The sequence below is a fragment of the Triturus cristatus genome, chromosome 8 (assembly GCF_964204655.1).
Source record: "Triturus cristatus chromosome 8, aTriCri1.1, whole genome shotgun sequence".
Lineage (NCBI taxonomy): Eukaryota > Metazoa > Chordata > Amphibia > Caudata > Salamandridae > Triturus > Triturus cristatus.
Window position 1 is genome coordinate 977,242,356 of NC_140591.1, and position 14,657 is coordinate 977,257,012.

The 14,657-nt window shown below is 52.1% G+C and overlaps 1 protein-coding gene across 10 annotated transcripts in view; it reads left to right on the forward strand.

Moving 5' to 3' along the window:
* The window catches only part of MAP7D2 (MAP7 domain containing 2), a 459,602-nt gene that overhangs the window by 359,411 nt on the left and 85,534 nt on the right, over positions 1-14,657 (forward strand). The gene's annotated exons all lie outside the window — the stretch shown is intronic.

The window sequence follows — 14,657 nt, forward strand, 5'->3', positions numbered from 1 at the left end:
CCGCTTGTGGAGGCGTAATACAACATACATTACTTAAATAACACCCTCTACTTCACCCATGCTCTTGGCAGACTCCCCCCGGTAAGTACCCCTGCGAAACCAATAGCCCTGATTGGTATCTGCCCGTCTGTACTACACACGCCACTGTACTTATTTCTTACTCCGGGAGGAAGAAAAACCCGACATTACACTGCCAGGGGCGCAGGGCACCTGACCTATATCTATGTAAAGTTTATTAATTTTGTCCTGCAACTCTGGATGGGACCCCCTCATGGGACCTTGACCTGGTGTGTTTTTCATTTTTTATTTTTATTATCCCCCGGGGCCATGGTGAGTCTACAAACCGCCCTCTTATGCAAGCGTCTGTCCCTCTCTGGGCTCCGGCACACTTCAGATTCCTCCTGTGTTCATTTTTCGCCTGCCTATTTTCTTTGAGCAATGGGGGCCCCGGGGAAACGTGATTATTAGTACACGTGCCCCGTATCCCCTGCCTCCGATGTCTGGCTGGCCACTTTCCCTAGTGCCCCTGCAGCCCAGTGACCCACATACAGCTACTGGGGTAGTAGCCTGCTGTCCAGGACTGAGGCGATTTACAAGTCTGTCGGGTGTTCTGCCTCTTTTCGCCTTAAATTCCCAGCCTTACACCGACCCGACTCTCCATTTCAATAGACGCTTGTGTCTCCATTTTCTTCCCCATCCCCTTGGTGTCTGAGCCGGGAGCTGATGCGAGAGCCTCTCTCTTAGGGAATATTGCTACGCTGAATGAAATTGACTTTTGTTAGCAGGCACCGTCGCTGTCCGCAACCCCACATCCACTACTAGCACTGGTCTTAAACCCTCACTTATTTTTGCTAGACACGGTGAGATCAACAGCCGCTTCCAGCCTCAGACTCCCCCTTTTGACCTTGTCTAGCTCTTGGAGAACTGGGCAGAGTACAGCAGGCACTAGGATCCTCTTACTGGGGAATGAGACTTGTGTGTATCCTTAACACCAGTCAGGGGCCCATAGGGGCGATGGACTGGTTACACAGTATTTTACAGTTTGAGCCCCCTAAAATAATATTTCTTATATTAGTTGAAGCCACTTTCACAGAGAATCGGGATAGAATGTGTTTTCCTTAAACTAGTTAAAATTTAGTTCTATTCTGTCGCCTTGCAGGATTCCGTGGCAATACGCACATAGTCCATACATAATAACCTTTGGCCTTACACTTAAAGTGTGAATTGTAGAAATAACTCAACTTAAAGAAATCGTTATTTGGATTTAATTGCTGGTTGGGAGCTGCTTGTGCACGTGTTTAACATCACATATACTCACAACTCGATTGATAACTAATCCACCTTGGCTGCTCACAGGCTGACAGATATGAATGGTAGTTTGCCTCCCAAGTCAAACATTTGCTGCCCTTTTGAAGTGAACATTAGTGCTTGTCCTGGGGAAGACTTGTTTCGCCCTTTATGGAAACCGAAAAACACTTTAGGTGTACAATACAAATAAATTATTGTTAGAATGATATTAGGGTGGTTCCCTCACACTGCTATTACAGTGTATATGCATTTTTACTCTCACATGCACCTTTCCTCAAATGTACACCCTCCCACCAAACCTCTCCTACCAAGAGAAACGCAAACACAGATACTCTGCTGTACTCTCAAGCAATTACTCTTCCAAGCGAGCACTGCCCAGTATTGCCACTCTTCTAACTAAGGCCGGCAGCCCTTGTCTGTGGTTAACGAGTGTGGAATTCAGCATACACATGACAGAGATTTCTGCAAACCATGTCTGCCGTTAGGCCAATTCCCCTCCCATAGATATTAAAACTCTTTAGATGGACACCAGTTCCATTACACAAGAATATATTAATTTTTGGTAGACGCGTGGAGATGAAGTGATTTGCCAAAAATCACAGGAAGCTATGCCGACGCCGGGGATCGAACCCTGTTCCCCAGCTCCAAAGTCAGCAGCTGTGACCGTAAGGCCACAACCTCTCCTTCATTTAATTTCTCTTTGGAGCAGCCCAAGACCTTTTTACCCGTCACCCACTGTCCTTTTTTTGGTGTCCCCGTTTCCACAGCTCTGTCCCAACACCTGATTTGGCCATTCTTTTTCTTTAAAGAGTCAGTGGTATCTGTGAATTTTTCCTTAGCTGCACCGTATAGTGAGACTCGAGTAAATAACAAATGCATCTTCATCTGCTTTCGAGTCACCGCATTTTTAACACTAAAGTACTGCGACTAAACTTGCGAAGCTGTGACACGATAGTACGTAAACGCCTCTTTCTTTTTTATTTTTACATAATGAATAGGCCGGGCCTCACTGCCTTTCTTTTAAGGACTAGTCAATATTTCAAAAAGGGGGACAGTTCGGTTTATGTACACCCGTCTACTGCGTTTGCATGAAAAATGCACAGCGCACCGGGATATCTATAGCGTGCACAACCAATTGCACGTTTTTTAATATTCTGAGATCCAAACAGCCATAAAATGGTGATAACCAATATTAAGTTACTGCGATAAACCTCCAGATAACTCATTTAGTGAAAAATAAACCCACCGCGTCAATCAGCGAGGAGCCCAGATTGAGCAAGGAAGAGGCTGTGAGCTCCCGCCATGGGCTGTGGAGGGCACGTGACCCTTACATGTAACTTTCAACTATTTGTCCGAGATCAAAAGATTTTGCGTCGAAGCAGGGATTCAAACCTAGTTACCCGGCTCTAACGCCTGCAGTCCTGGCCAGTATACCGCATACCCACACAGTAAGAGGTCAAGCCGATGCCAGGACCCGAACCTGGTTCCCTAATTCCAACATCGGCAGATGCGGCTGCAGGGTCATTGTGTCCATTTCGCCCTTCCTGTAAGTGCCGGTCCTGCTCGTGCTTCAGTACTCGGCCAATATCCTTTTGTAAATAGCACTATGCTTTATATTCCTCTATTACCCCTGGCGTCACTCTATCAATAATGCAGGAAACGCATCTGTCCGGTGCAGCTAGATTATTTTTCTGATTTTTGTGGCTCACAAGACCAACAAGGCGATACGGCCGAGGACCCAATGCACCTCTAGAGACCCCCCACAACCATGGAAGGCGCAGGAGACTGCCTCCTGACGTTCCAATGTAGCCTGCACACCCAGGGAGATATTTCTCAAAGATGGCACGGAAGTGTACCCATAGTTGACCCTGGACTATTCCAAGTCCCAAAACGGACAATGCGCAGCAGTTACACAGAGAGTAGATGGGTTTGTACCCAAGCAGCAGCCCAACTCGATTCAACTGTACTTGCTAGGATTCAAACCCATGTCGGCGAACCACTCCCACCTTGCTGCAGCTAGCACTCAAACCCACCTTGCCACCACTGCTGTCCTGCTCTGCCCGGTTCGTCGCCGGAGCTGAGAGCCTCCTCCACCGATGTCTGGGGGAGCTGGGGGTCATACCTCGGGCCTCTGGCCCGTCTCGCCATGGCCCTCCAAGTTCTGGCCGTGCCGCCTCCTGGGAGCCGGGTGCCTGCTGGTCAGGGTCACTCTGCCCTTCGTCGCCGTCACCCCAGGATGCCGCGATGTCCATCCCCGAACCTGGATGCCGCGCGTCTGATCGAGGAATGCTTGCGGCCGCTCAGACGGCCTCGCCATTCTGGTGCTCCACGGGCCTGGAGGAACGCTGTTTAAACACACCTGAAGCCGCATCGATGCACACAAGGGCACGAACTCTGGGCGGAGGCACAGTGGGGGATGGCTCGATCACTGGAGGCTGGGGAGAACAACTCCGCGATGAGCCCGATGAACTTGAAAATCATTGGTGCCGCTCCCCCAGCTCCCTGATGTGAAGGTGAGCTGCCCCTGGGGGAGCGTCGCCTTATATCCTACCCCTTCCTCTTTTCCCTTTGTTCTTGGAAGGGGGTGAAGGGGGCCTCAGGCATGTTTCACCGCGCGGCATTTCCTGGCGGCGCAAACCAGATCCGTTCCTTGCGGGCTCTGGCACCCGTTATGGCGCCAGCGCTCAAGGCCCCCTTCGGGGGCGGCCTTTGCTACTAACCAAACTATCTGTTCACGGTGCTCTTAACTCGAGATGATCATTTAAGAAAAAAAAGAACAGCTGAGTCGACAAGCAAGAATTAAAACCAATGACGCAAAGAGTATTCTGACATCTCTACAGCACGTGTATAACCCAGAGAACTATCTTATCGATTTATAGCGCCATTAAACAAATGCTGCAAACAATAAACTAGACCGCGTAAATAAGAAACCAACTGAATTAACCTGTCTTTCATTGATGTTCTTACCAGTGCTTTAAATAGGCCGGTACTCACCGGTACGGAGTACCGGCACTTCTAAATTTTCGGTGCTTAAGTACCGGAACTTCTCTTTGTCCTAAGAGAGTACCGGTACTCATGGGGATATGAGCCAAGCTCAGTGAAATTGGCAATTTCAAAAAGAAGTGCAACACAGCTGACAAGGAGTGGATCTGTTTACATGAAACACTCTTATCGAGTGCTAATCTCGCTTTACAATGTGCTAATGTCGCGGCCTTCAGAAGGCATTCATTCAGTGCTGGCAGGAAGTTTGGGAGGGGGGCGACTCCTACTGTGTCAGAGGCGCAACTAGAGCCAAATCTGGGGGTAGGGAGCGGGGGTCGGCTAATTCTCCCAGCAATAGTCAGAGTGGAGATGCAGGAGCTCTGTGAAGGGGTGAAAAAGAACAAAGCCTTGTTAGCATGCAAATGGTCTTCTAAAGACCTGTGAAGTACTCGGGTGCAGTGCGGCTGTGTGTGTGCCCAGGAGCTGCCTCAGTCCTGGCTCGAAAACTGGAACTTTCTGAGTCTGCCTTTCTTTGGTGAATGAAGTAAAGGGATGAAGCCTGCGGAAGGATCGCAATGAATACCTTAGCGCCTACCACCGCTGACGTGTTTCATTGTGCTGTAAACAACAGGACAGGTCGCCAGGGACTGAAAGCTATGCACACACGAGCAGCGGGCGCTTAACCTGTTGAGCTGCTGTCACAGTGAGCCAGTGCTCAGGCAGAGGACGGAAGTGGTGAGCGGATTGAGGAAGAGGGCAGGGATTAGCAGGTGGAGAGAGAGGGAGACACGGGTGTGCGTAAGGAGGAGCCGTCAGGCTGATTCATCAGGGATACATAGTGCTTAATTTGTAAAGCAATACGTGCCAGGGCCCTGGTCAGGAGGCTACTGCAGCATGCCCTACCCATTGCCCCTGCATGTGCTGCCAAGGACCGCACCAACACAACTAACCATCACACTCCTACAAGTGTGAGATTTCAGACTATTCCAGATCCTGAAAACTACAAGAATGGCTTTGGTGGCATCCAAGAGTAATTTTCTATGTATTTTGAATTAATAAACAACTGTATTTGTGCTCATCTTTAAATCAGAAAAACAGTGCCAACCTGTGGCAGACTCCTATAAATCCTGGTGCTGACAGTTAAGTGCCGGTGCCAAGCACTGGAAACCACCAACACAAATTAAGCACTGGGGATACATGGCATGCTCTGTCTAGCCGGTGAATGACAGATCTACAGTTTTTAATTCATTCTGCCTGAGGGTGTGCCCGGGAAGCTGTCTTAGCCCGGGCTACCACACACGAGGGGTGTGGGTGGGCTGAAGCACTTTGTGCTCAATGGGCATGGGTGCACCTGCACAGTGTCCACTTAGGCTCTGTGGAGTGCATAGAACTGTACGTGTGTGAGCAGGACCTGCTAACAGACATATTTCGTTACTCTCGGGAAATCGAAGAGAAGGCTTCCTGCGGGTATAGCAGACTACAGCAGCACTTGTTTGCAACAACACAGAGGAGGAAGGTGGCGATAGTAATGCTGTAGCAGAGAAGGTGGGAATCAAGGTTTATTACCCCCAGGTCCGCCTGTCCTCGTCCCATTCCTTAACAAGTGGAGATGACCATCTCCACGACAGCAAAAAAAGAAAAGGAGCATGCTGTGATACCCAACCCACTCCCTCCCACTGGGAGTACATATAAGCGGTACCATCCCAGCATGCAGCCTGTTCTTTTTTTCTGTCTCCTGACAGATTGGGACGTGTTTGGACTTACCTGATGGATTCTTCGCTGGACGTCTCGTCGGGGCTGCTGAGCTGTCCTCGCCGTCCTCTTCCGCATTCTCCTGGCCTGCCAGGCTTGCCAGGAGCCGCGTTGACTGCCGACCGGCCCTTTGCAGCTGGGGCGCCGTTCCTCCCGGTCTCTTCCGGGTTGCAGTGCGCGTCTCCCTGTGGCTTCGCCGGTCTGGGGAATGCGCTGCTGAGGCTGTTCGGTGGGTCCTGGGGCTCTGCTGGGCGATGCTCCTGGGTCCCCTGCCTGGCGTTTGTTGTCCTGCCGGCCTCCTCTTCTTCCTGCTGCCCCTGCTGCTTGGTTGGGTCGGTGCAGGGGCGGGCCTTGCTGTGGCCTCGGAGGCCGTTTTCGGCGGACTTCTCCGCCCGGCGCTGGTTCCTGGTGCGCGCCTGGGCTGCTGTTAGGGGGCAGTGGGCTTGTGGTGCGCCCTTTTTGCCCCCTTGGTGAGTACCACGTAGCGGCCTCCTTTTTTTCTCCTTGCTGTTTTGGGGATGTGTTGGCTGGCTCTCCTTCTGGGTGCTGCTTGGATTGGGGGTTGGGACTCCTGATAATGCAGGGGTTGGTGCCCGGGGACCCATGCATGCGGTGCGGGCGCTCTTCTGCTGGGCTGCTTCACCGCATCTGCCCCTGCGTCTCCTCTGGCCGTCCTTCCTGTGTGCGCCTCTTCTTGTCTGTGGGCGAGGTTGTGGCATGAGGCTGGGGCTACCGACTCCCGTGCCTGTGCCTGCTGGTTTGCCCTTGGCATCCTCTCCGCATCCTGTGTTTCCGAACTTGATCCCATGTGTGCTGTACCTCATGTTTGTGTCATTGCATTGGTCATTTTCAGCTGGGTTGCGCTTCACTTGCGGTGTCGTGTGCTGCTGTTTGTGGTTTGGCTGGTTCGGGGATTGGGCTGTTTGACGGGGTCTGCGCTGCAGCCTACGTTCCTGTGGCTTTGGTGCCCGCGTTTGTGGTTTCACTATCTGCTGCGGTATCTCTGTTCCTTTTCGCCTGGGTTTTCCGGGTTCGGTTGGCTTCTGCTTTCCGTGGGATTCGCTTGCAGCCCTGGGTGGTGTCTCTTCCTCGTGCCCTCTTTGGGTGTTTGCGTTGCTGCCTGCTTGGCCTTCTGGTCGCTGCCGCTCTGTGCGCCTGGGCCTCTGGGTGGTGCCGGGGTTTGTACCCGGGGCCTCCTGCTTGCGTTTCTTGCCCCCTTTTCTTTGCGCTGGGTTCCGCTGGTCTCCCTGGGCCTTCCCGTCTGGGTTTCTTGCTTCCTTTCGGGTGCTGTTGGATCCAGTTGTCCTCAGGTCTCTTCCGGTGCTGGTGGTTTCCTGTCTCTGCTGGCTCCTGTTCCTGCATGCTGGCCCTCTGTACTTTGCTGGTTGCGTGTGGTGTTGGTCTGCTTGCTGTCTCGGTCCGGGGCCCTTGGTGTCTCCGGCCTGGTTCTCTGCCTCCTGTGCCCCTTGCTCCCGGGGTCCTGGCGGTCCTTTGGCTTCTTCTGCTGTCTGCGGCGTTGGCTCCCGTGCCTTCGCTTTCCTGTCTTGGGCCATGGTTTCCCCTGGGTTGCTTCCTTTTTTTGGGGGTTTTGCTGGGGGGGGGGGGGTTTGGGGGGTAGGGAGGGGGTCCTTCGGGGCTTCCTCCGTGGGGTTGTGTGTTCCCTAGCCTTTTGGTTTCTCGCTTGCTCGGCGCTTGTTGCTGGTCGGCGTCTGGGCTGGGGGTCGGATCCTATGGGTCCCCTTCGTGATTGCTGCCTGGCGGCTTCTTGCTTGCATGTGCTGGGCTGCGGCCTTGGCTTCTGTTGCGCCGGCTGCCCGCCCTGTGGTTTGGCCGGGTCGGCTCTGGTTCCTTCCTGGGATGGTGTCTGCTTGCTGGGCTGTGGCTCGCTTTGGGCGGTCTCTCCCGTGGTTTGTTGACTTCTTCTTGTGGCCTCTTTGCTCTGTCCTTTGGGCCTCCGGCTGTCCTGCCATCCGGGCTTCTGTTGTCCCTGGTCGGTCCTGGTGGGTGTCTGGTTTGGGGGTTTGCCTGGACTGGTGCCTTGCTGTTCTTGGGCTTCCTTTGGCTGCTTGCGGCCCTTCCGCCTGTTGGTTCCTGCCCTTCTGTGGGTTTGGGCCTGGTGCGTGCCTGTCTGGGGGCCTGCCTGCCTGCGTTTTTTTGCTGTTGGGTGCTTCTTGTGTCATTCCGGGTTCTTTTGCTTGCCCCTTGCCCTTGCCCCTCGCTTGCGGTGTCTGCCTTCCGTAGGTTCGCTGGGTCCTCCCCCCTAGTTTTCCGGGGAGGGGGGCTGTTGTGTCCTTCCTCGTATTCTGGTGGACCCTTGACCTTGTTGGCCTGTTGGCTCTGGGGCAGTGCTGATCGGGACCCTGGTGGCTTCTGGCTGGTGTTGGCTTGTTGGGCTTGTCTTCTGCTTCTTTTGCCTCCTGTGGTGGCTGGGTGTCGTTGGTCTTCCTTGGCCTCTGCCATGGGTGGCCCCTTGTTCTTCGGGTGCCCGGCTCCTGTGCCATGCCCTGCCTGCTGTGCCCTTCCCCTGCTTGTGTTTGTTGGGTGTCGGCCTCCCCTGGTGCGTGGGCTGCTTTGTTGCTTCCCGCTCCTCTCGTTCTGCTTTCGGGTTGTGGTGGGCTTGCCTAGGGTCTGGGGCTCTGGTTTTTTCCCCTTGGGGGCCTGTCGTTGGGCCTGTACTCCCGCGCAGGCTGTTTGCGGCCTGTGGCGTCTTTGACCCTTGCTCTCTTGTTGGCTCTGGGGTGTTCCTTCTCCCCTTGTTTGGGTCCGTTCCTGCTCCCCTGTTGGGTGGTGCGCCTTAGGCTTCTCTGGACTCCTCTCCTTTTGGTGCCGGGGTTGTTCCGGTGTGCTCTTGGGTCCTGGGCTCTGCTTCTGTTGGGTTTGCCCTTGCGGTCCCTGTGTTTGGCCTCCCATTCGCATGTGCGTTTGGGTTGCTGGTACGCCTCTGGGCTTGGTGGTGTCTGGTTTTGTGCTGTTGGGCCCTTGTTTGCTTGGGGTCCTCTTTTGGTCCCTGCTTGGGTCCTTTCCTGGGCGCTCCTTCTCTTGGGTTTTGTTGCGGTCCTGGGCTGGTATTCGGTCCTTTCCTGTGCCGTTAGTTTCGGCTGGCTGTGGCCCTGGGTCCGTGGTGTGGGCTGCTGGGCTCCCTCCCTCTGTTTCTTCGCTCTCTAGATGGCCTGGCTGTGATTGGATGCGGTGCGTTTCCCTGTGCCCCTTCTTGGTTGGGTGTTCTTTTTGCCTCTCCTTCCGGGTCCTGGTGGCGCTATGTTGTGTGCCTCCTGGCTGGTTCGCCTGCTGGTTTTCTTGCTGGCTTCTTGGGGGTTGGGCTGTTGGCCTTCTTGTTGGTCTTTCCTGTTTTGCCCTTCTGCCTCTTGGGATTCGCCTTCGGTGGTTCCTTGGTGTCCTCCTTTCTACTCCTGCCGGTTGGTCTGCTCTTGGTTGGTGTTGTTTCCTCCTTTATGGTTCGGGGGTGTTGGTTTCCCCGGTTCCGTGTTGGGCCTCTGTTGTTGTCTTTTTGATGCCCTGGTTTTTTGCCGGGTCTGCTTCGGGTTGGGCTTCTTTGCTCTCCCTGGCCTCCGTTGGGCGGGTTGCTGGGCTTCTTGTCCCGGTGTCTCCTGCTTTGGGGGTGTGCCTCGGGCCTGGCCTTTTCTTGTCCCCCGGGTTCTTTTCCCGGTGGGGTGGCCTATTGGTTCATGCGGCTCTTCGTTGTCTCGGCTGGGGTTGGCCGTTGGTTGGTCCCGCCCTGTGGCCTGGTCCTTTTGTGGGTTTCTGGCCTCCGGGTTCCCTGTTGCTGCTGTTGTCGTTGGGGGGGGAGGTGGGGGGGTGCCTTGCTTGGGTTCCCTGCCCCCTTCTCCTTCCTGGCTGTTCCTCTGGGTGGTTTCCTGTTTTCTTGTCTGGTTCTGCCCTCTTTCGTCTTTGCGATTATGCTGTGGGTTTCCCCTGGCGTGTTGGGGTGGTTGGTCGTGTCTTGCCTTGTTTTGTTCCTTTGGCCCTGCCGCCCTCGGCGGTCTGTTCTCCTCTGCTCTTGGCCGTTGGGCTGGGTTGGCCTGTTTGGTTCCTGGTTGGGTGGCTGCCAGGTGGTGCCTGGTTCTGTGGGCTTCGCCCTTGGGGGGTCTCTCACTGGTCAGTTGCCCTTTTCTGGCTCTTTTTCCCCGTGGGGGTGCGCCCCCTTCCCCTTGCCTTCCTTTCGTCGTTCTTGGGGGGGGGGGGGGGGGGCTTGGTTTTGGCCCCTCTGGTTGCTCCCTTGGGGCTTGGCTGTGTGTGTGTGGCCCCTTCTGGCTTGCATGGGGTGGAGGTTCTTGTGTTTTTTCTCTGGTCGTCCCCTGCTGGATTTGGGGTGTCGGCTCTGTCCGCTTGGTTGGGGGCATGCTTGGTTGTGTGCTCCTGCCTGCGTTTTTTCTCCTTCTTGTGGGCTCCTTTTGCTCCTGTGTGGTGCCCTTTTTCGGTCTGGTGCCCTTGGCGTTGGTGGGGTTCCGGAAGGCCGGTTTCTCTGCTTTGGTATTCTCCACTTGTTAAGGAATGGGACGAGGACAGGAGGGACCATGGGGGTAATGTCCTATTACTTACCGGTAATCTTCATTACTCCTGGTCCGTTGTCCTCGTCCCATTCCTTACAGCCCTCCCTCCCTCCCTGGCGGCCGGCCTTCCGGTTGTTGGCTTGGTGTTTTCAGGCTGCATGCTGGGCTGGTACCGCTTATGTACTCCCAGTGGGAGGGAGTGGGTTGGGTATCCCAGCATGCTCCTTTTCTTTTTTTCTGTCGTAGAGATGGTCATCTCCACTTGTTAAGGAATGGGACGAGGACAACCTGACCAGGAGTAATGAAGATTACCGGTAAGTAATAGGACATTAATGTGGCCAGCAGCAAATGTAAGCATTTCTAAAATACATGTACTGAATGCCCTGTCTGCGTGCATCTATGCTTAAATGGGCCCCTGGCTGGATCCCTTTGCGCTGCTCATAACTCTGCCCCCTAGCCCCACCACAAGCCCCGCCCCCTAGTCCACATCTCATTTTGGAGAGTACCTGCACTTATTTTTTTCCCATTTAAAGCACTGGTTCTTACCCCATTCAATGTGCTCGTTTTAGCAACAACCTGTGAAATAAGATAAGCTGAAGCAGCACAACAAAAATGTAGACCAATGAGCTGCATGTTGCACACACATCTCTGTAGCAATTGTATTAACCCACTGGGCTATCCTCCCGGCATATATCTCTGATGCACCAATTAGACTTCAATGTCGAGTTACTTCCGGTCTGAAATAATGCGCTTCTGGCCTGCCCTAGGGGGATCCTGCACGTTTGTTACAGAAACCACGAAATCCTGTAATTCGTGAAACCTCCAGTGTAATCGAAAAAAAAAATTCTGCCGGTTGAAAAAAAATAGCCCTGATTCACGAACCCTATTACTGCCTCACATTCTTAGCATCTGGAAATCCACGTGAGAACAGTTTGGTTTCCTGACCGGCCTACTCGCTACATGTGAACTTTGCGGGGGTGGTTTGGAACAATGAGAATTCTGCACCCCGCTGCAAAGTGGAATAACCCGTTCAGCCCAACTTGCAGCGTTGGTGTAAATAGGAAGCTTTAGATTAGGTAACAACTTGTGCTAATTACAAACGCCGCTCACTTGATTTCTCTTTGAGGATTATAATTATAACTTAGATTGGAATAGAGCGGAATAAAAGGTCCGCCCCCTGGTTCTCCCTCACCTTAAAGGAAAAACAAAGAGAGGTCAGAACCCTAGAAAGGAAATGGCGTCGTGCATATGAAAAGGAAGAACTCACAATCTATAAAACATCCAGAAGACAGTATCATGCAATGATTAAAAGTGCCAAAAAAAACTACTTTTTAGAAGCCATAAACTCCTCCAACAGCAAACAAAAAGAAATCTTTAAAATAGTCGAGGACTTCATGAACCCTAGGATTCTTAGACAAGAGATTCCCCCTTCGCTTCCATTATGTAACTCAATCGCTAATTACTTCGAACAGAAAATATCCGATCTCACCAAAGACTTCCCAGATCCACCAGCACCCCCCCTCGTAGAAGTCATAAGACTTAACAATGAGAAGATCCAGCTTAACAAATTCACTCATGTTAGTCTGGAAGAAACCAGTCAGGCTATTCTATCCAGCAAATCCGGTTCCCCATTTGATCCCTGCCCTCCCTTGCTGCTACATGCCCTTGTGGACACAGTAAACCCGAGGATAAATGCCATCATTAATTCATCCCTGGCTACTGCCGCCATTACACCCGAATGGAAATTAGCCGCTGTCAAACCTCTGCAAAAGAAACCCCTAGTAGACCCCACTATACTTTCAAACCTCCGTCCTATTTCGCTGCTCCCAATTCTCTTCAAACTTACGGAAGCAGCAGTGAATAAGCAACTAACTAGGTACCTGGAGGAAAACGACATCTTGCATCCCAACCAAGCGGGGTTCAGGGCTAAACACTCCACAGAGTCAGCACTACTACACACGGTGGAGACCCTGAAGACGGCCATGGACCAAGGAAAAAAGGCTGTTCTGGTGCTGCTCGATCTATCGGCGGCCTTTGATACGGTCTCACGCTCCGTATTAATTGGCCGCCTAGCTGAATCAGGAATAGCAGGAGTTGCTCTTGAATGGCTAAAAAACTTCCTCAGCCACAGAAGCAAGTCACGGTACTAGGGAAATACTGCTCAGAGGAGAAAGCATTAAAAACAGGGGTACCACAGGGCTCTAGTTTAAGCCCAGTACTATTTAACCTGTACATGACCCCCCTGATAGAGCTTATTACTTCTTTTAACATCAGCACTATATCTTATGCTGATGATACTCAGCTCATCCTCGTATTAGACAGCAATACAACAAAGGCAGAGGAAAATCTGAGAGATTGTCTTACCGCCACATTCGACTGGATGAGAAAACATCATCTCAAATGTAATTCGGGCAAGACCGAAATTTTACCATTCGGACAACAAAACCTTTTCTCCCCCAAATCATGGTGGCCACAAGATGCAGAAGTCCCCCCTAACACCACTACTACGGCCCGCAACCTTGGGATTAGGTTTGACGAGGCCCTGTCATTTAGGCAACAAGCAGGTGCTGTGGCAGGGTCCTGCTTTAGCATAATCAAAGGCCTCAGAAGATTCTTCGACCTTCTCCCACTGTCAGCCAGAAAGACGGTGGCGGTGGCCCTTATTACATCTCGCCTGGACTACTGCAACAGTCTATATGCAGGCTCCAGTAAAGCAGTACTGCATAGACTGCAGATGGTCCAGAATGCCACCGCCCGCCTCGTGCTGAGATGGCCCAGGAAGTCGTCTGCATCAGCAGCACTCAAGATCCTGCACTGGTTGCCCATCCACAAAAGGGTACTATTCAAAATCCTAGTAATCACCTTTAGGTCCTACCACCAGCTGGGTCCCACCTACCTGTCAAAAAGGGTTGGAAGATATGTGCCTTCTCGCTCACTCAGATCTTCCAACCTGAACCTGCTGGTGACTCCCAAATTTAGACTAGCCACGAAAGGAGGAAAATCCCTTGGAGTACTGGGTGCTAGGGCCTGGAATAAACTACCACTCCAACTACGCCAGATCCCGTCAGAGAACCTTTTCCGAAAGGCTCTAAAGACATGGATTTTTAAACTCACAGACACAGCCTGTTTAGCCCTAGTCTAAACCCAATCCTCCGAGACACCAGATACTGTCTTACCGGTGCCTCACTAGCTCCCTGGCCAGACACCTCCTAGACATGAGTGGTCAGCGCCAAGATGCTCCGTGGAGTGTAAGTCGCACTTTACAAAAATAAAATTACATTACATTGATGTATTGCGGCACATATGTTCTACAAAGCAATGTTATCCAACTCTGTGGGGTTTTGTCAACCATGGGAAACTGACAGGCCTGGTGAATCCGTGTGCAACTGAAGCTGTAAATATCTCTTGAGAATAAGACTTCTGTTGCAGGCGCCTGACCACACTGAGCGACTCATTTTACCATAGCAGAATTGTCTGCTGTTTTTGCAAATCAGTGTTGATAGTTTTCAGTGCCTGGCAGACCAGGGAATGCTCGGCCTCAGTAAAACAATAAGGGATGTACAATTGCAGATAAAGAGACTAAAATGCTCTGTCTGATCTTTATTGAAAGGGAAATAAAAAAGCTGCTGCCCTTCATTTATTGCTGATAATTAAACACAACCCTTTGTATGTAACCACAAACACGCATTGCGGAATGGACGTGGGAGAATGCAAGCTTTGAAGTGCTTGGCTCCGGGCATCACACTGCTACACACAACAATAGGCTTAGTCAAACAGGACACATTTGTCTATTAGAAGCATAATGCATGACAGAAAAAAGAACTTATTCAAGAGATTACTGTCCCCTGTGAACAACAAGCAATAACATATATTCTTATTACATGCTCCAGCAGCAGTTGAAGGAGATTAATCAAAGAGTTGTACTTGGTCCATGCTCCCTAAGAAAGAATGGAGGTGAAGCTGGCAGGCACTGCCCAATTAGGAGGCAGAAAATTAGAGTGACAATAAAGACAAGTAATGGGCGGGCTCTAAGCTCCTTGTTGTATACAATATCTCTCACAAGTGGGAGCGCATGCGCTGCTAACGCAGGCGCAACCTAAAAAT